The sequence below is a fragment of the Rhinopithecus bieti genome, unplaced genomic scaffold (assembly GCF_001698545.2).
Source record: "Rhinopithecus bieti isolate Rb0 unplaced genomic scaffold, ASM169854v2 scaffold_20154, whole genome shotgun sequence".
NCBI classification, from domain to species: domain Eukaryota; kingdom Metazoa; phylum Chordata; class Mammalia; order Primates; family Cercopithecidae; genus Rhinopithecus; species Rhinopithecus bieti.
The window spans coordinates 660808-665182 of record NW_016809732.1 but is presented as its reverse complement, the minus strand read 5'-3'; the positions used below and the strand labels follow the sequence as shown (position 1 = coordinate 665182).

General features: G+C 45.6%; 1 pseudogene; it reads left to right on the top strand.

Annotated features, from left to right (window-relative positions):
* Window positions 1–1912: 1912 nt before the first annotated feature.
* On the top strand, window positions 1913–2663 carry LOC108540892 (GTP-binding nuclear protein Ran-like; annotated as a pseudogene).
* Window positions 2664–4375: the final 1712 nt, after the last annotated feature.

Here is a 4375-nt window from a genome sequence, read left to right as displayed (position 1 = left end):
CCTGGGCGACAGAGCAAGACTCCGTCTCAAAAAAAAAAAGACTATACACCACGACCAAGCAAGATTTACTCCAGGATATGCCAAGTTGGTTTAACACTGAAAACCAATCAGTGTATTACACCATGTTAATAGAATAAAGGACAAAACCACACAATCATCTCAATAGATGCAGAAAAAGCATCTGGCAAATTCCAACAACTTTCGTGATACTCAACAAGAAGGAGTAGAAGACAACTCCATCAACCTAATAAAGGACATCTACGGAAACCCCACAGCTAACATTAGACTTAACGATGAAAGACTGAATGCTTTCCCAGTAAGATCAGGAAAAAGACAAGGATGTCTGCTCTCACCACATCTATTTAACATTGTACTGGAGGTTCCAGCCAAGGCAATTGGGCAGGAAAAATAATTTAAAGGCATATAGATTGAAAAGGAAGAAGTATAACTATCTATGTTCACAGATGACTTGATCTTGTACATAGCAAATCCTAAGAAATCGGCCGGGCGTGGTGGCTCAAGCCTGTAATCCCAGCACTTTGGGAGGCCGAGACAGGTGGATCACGAGGTCAGGAGATTGAGACCATCCTGGCTAACCCGGTGAAACCCCGTCTCTACTAAAAAATACAAAAAACTAGCCAGGTGAGGTGGTGGGCACCCGTAGTCCCAGCTGCTCGGGAGGCTGAGGCAGGAGAATGGTGTAAACCCGGGAGGCGGAGTTTGCAGTGAGCTGAGAGCCGGCCACTGCACTCCGCCTGGGCAGCAGAGAAGACTCCGTCTCAAAAAAAAAAAAAAAAGCCGGCGTGGCTCAAGCATGTTAATCCCAGCACTTGGGAGCCGAGACGGGTGGATCACGAGGTCAGGAGTCGAGGACCATCCTGACTAAGGTGAAACCCTGTCTTACTTAAAAATACAAAAAATAGCCGGGCGCACAGTGGGCGGGTGCTTGTCCGCTACACGGCGAGGCTGAGGCAGGAGATGGCGTGAACCCAGGAGGCGGAGCTTGCAGTGAGTGGAAATCGCGCCACCGCACTCCAGCCTTGGGCGACTGGGCAAGACTCCATCTCAAAAAAAAAAAAAAAAAAAAAAAAAAAAAAACAAGTGACAAAATATAAAACCAGGGACCAGTTTGACAAGTTGACTTTTATCCAAACTAAAAACTTTGTACTTCAAAGGATTACTACCAAAAACACTAAAAGGTGACAACCTACCTAATAGTAGAAGAATTTGGAAATCACATGTTCTGTATAACAAAGTGGCATATCCATTTACAATGGAACTACTATTCAGCAATAAAAGGAATAAAGTGCTAATGAATGTTACAACATGGGTGGAGCCTTGAAAACATTACATTTAAGTGAAAGAAGCCAGTCCAAACGCCACATATCCTTTGATTTCACTTACATGAATGTCCAGGAATAAAGAAATATGTCAGTCAGAAGTAGATTTTGGTTTCCAGGGGCTGGGTGGAGGGGAAACGGGGAGCAACTGCTCATGGGAGGAGAGTTTCTTTTTAGGGGTGATGGAAAGTTTCTCGAATCAGATAGTGTGATTGTTGTCAACTCTGTGACTATACTAAAAGCTATTGAATTGGGCGGGCGCGGTGGCTCAAGCTGTAATCCCCAGCACTTTGGGGAGCCGAGACGGGCGGATCACGAGGTCAGGAGATCGAGACCATCCTGGCTAACCCGGTGAAACCCCGTCTCTACAAAAATCAAAAAACTGCCGGGGAGTGGGTGGGCGCCTGTAGTCCCAGCTACTCCGGAGGCTGAGGCAGGAGAATGGCGTGAACCCGGGAGCGGAGCTTGCAGTTGAGCTGAGATCCGGCACTGCACTCCAGCCAGGGCGACATAGCGAGACTCCGGTCTCAAAAAAAAAAAAAAAAGCTATTGAATTGTATTACTTTAACAGGATGATGTTATGGTATGTGGAAAGGAAAGAAGAGGTGAGAGAAAGGAGTACAAATGCCTATAAAACTTGGAATGAGGCGTCGGACGGGCGCGAGACGCTTCTGGAAGGAAGGCCGCGATGGCTGCGCAGGGGAGCCCAGGTCCTGTTCAAACTTGTATTGGTTGGTGATGGGTACTGGGAAAACGACCTTCGTGAAACGTCATTTGACTGGTGAATTTGAGAAGAAGTATGTGCACCTTGGGTGTTGAGGTTCATCCCTAGTGTTCCACACAACAGAGGACCTATTAAATTCAATGTTATGGGACACAGCCGGCCAGGAGAAATTCGGCGGACTGAGAGATGGCTATTATTCCAAGCCCAGTGTGCATCTAATGTTTGACGTAGACATCGAGAGTTACTTACAAGAATGTCCCTAACTGGAATAGAGATCTGGTACGGTGTGTGAAAATTCCCATTGTGTTTGTGGCCAACAAAGTGGATATTAAGACGGAAAGTGAAGGCGAATCCATTGTCTTCACCGAAGAAGAATTTCAGTACTACAACATTTCTGGCCAAAGTAACTACAACTTTGAAAAGCCCTTCTCTGGCTTGCTAGGAAGCTCATGGGAGACCCTAACTCTGGAATTTGTTGCCATTTGCCTGCTCTTGCCCCACGGAAAGTTGTCATGGACCCAGCTTTGGCAGCCAGTATGAGCACGACTTAGAGGGTTGCTCAGACAATGCTCTCCCGGATGAGGGATGATGACCTGTGAGAATGGAGCTGAGCCCAGCGTTCAGAAGTCTAGTTTTATAGGCAGTGTCCTGTGATGTCAGCGGTGCAGCGTTGTGTGCCACCTCATTATTCATCTAGCTAAGGCGGACATTGTCTTCATCTGTGGGATGCTGAAGGAGATGAGTGGCTTCGGAGTGAATGTGGCAGTTTAAAAAAATACCTCCTTCATTGTTTGGGACCTGCTATTTTAGCTGTTTTGGAACGCAGTTGATTCCTTGAGTTTCCAATGTATAAGGCTGCTACAGTCACATCCAATATTCAGGTGGTGAAATCTTGTTTGTTATGTCATTCCCATTCCTTTTCGTTTAGAATCAGAATAAAGTTGTATTTCAAAAATCAAAAAAAAAAAAAAAAAAAAAAAAAAAAAAACTTGGAAGGTTAGGGAAGAAATTAAGGATTTACTAAACTTTCCTTTTTTTTTTTTTTTTTTTTTTTTGGAGGACAGTCTTGGTCCGTTGTCCCATGCTGGAGTACAGTGAGTACAGTGGCATGATCTCAACTCACTGCAACCTCTGTGTTACAGGCTCAAGGGATTCTCCTGCCTCAGCCTCCCAAGTAGCTGAGACTACAGACGTACACCACCATGCCCAGCTAATTTTTTTTTTTTTTTTTTTTTTTGTAGTTTTAGTAGAGATGGGGTTTCACCATGTTAGCCAGGCTGGTCTTGAACTCCTGACCTCAAGTGATCTGCCCACCTTGGCCTCCCAAAGTGCTGGGATTACAGGCGTGAGTCACCGCACCTGGCCAAAACCTTTATTTTCTCAACGAAGCAGACATTCACTCCACAGACCTTATGTACTATATGCAGAACACTCAATAAATGCCTCTTGGCCCAGCTGAGGCTCAGTAGCTGATCATTCGCTAGGAAGGCAAAGAGCTCTGCTGATTCAGAAGGGATACCGGGTTCAGGATTTTAAACGGGGGAAGTTTCCATTGAGTCTTCTAAGTGCAGGGAGCCTCCTGACCTCAAGTGATCCGCTGATCTCGGCCCCCCATAGAGTGTTTAAGCATCCCGGGCCACCATCTGTGGTCCAAAAGGTTTTTTAAGGGGCAAGAATCCTTTTCTTGGCTTCTGCAATCAGTCTCCTTGCCATTGACAACATCAGGGCAGCAGTGGAAAAAGACATGCTTTCAGTTCCTGGGTAAACTGTCTTCACCGTCTTGGCAAGTAAGTGTTTTTGTTATTTTCCCACTAAGTGATTCATTCTCCTGGAGGCAACTCCTTGGGCACTTCCTGGACACCCACTCACCTGGAAACACTGAGGTCGCTCCCGTCCAAAAGGAGTGCATCCTGTGGCTGCCGGCAGAAAAGACAGGCTCAGTGTAGGCAGAAATGGGGGCTTTCAGAAATACCGCATGATCTCACTCACATGAGGAATTTAAACCAGCGGAACACAGAGACAGGAAGGAGTGGAATGGTGGTCACCAGGGGCTGGCGTCGGGGTGGAGGGTGGAGGTGTTGGTCAAAGGATACAGAATTAGACAGCAAGACTTAGTTCAAGGGATCTATTGTACAATCTGATGACTGTAATTAATGCATTGTACACAATACTTGAAAATTGCTAGGAGAGTAGATTTTAAGCGTTCCCACAAGTAAGTCTGTGAGGTAGTACATATGTTAACTATCTTGATTAAGCCATTCTGCACTGTATACATATTTCAAAACATGTACACCACAAATGCATACAACTT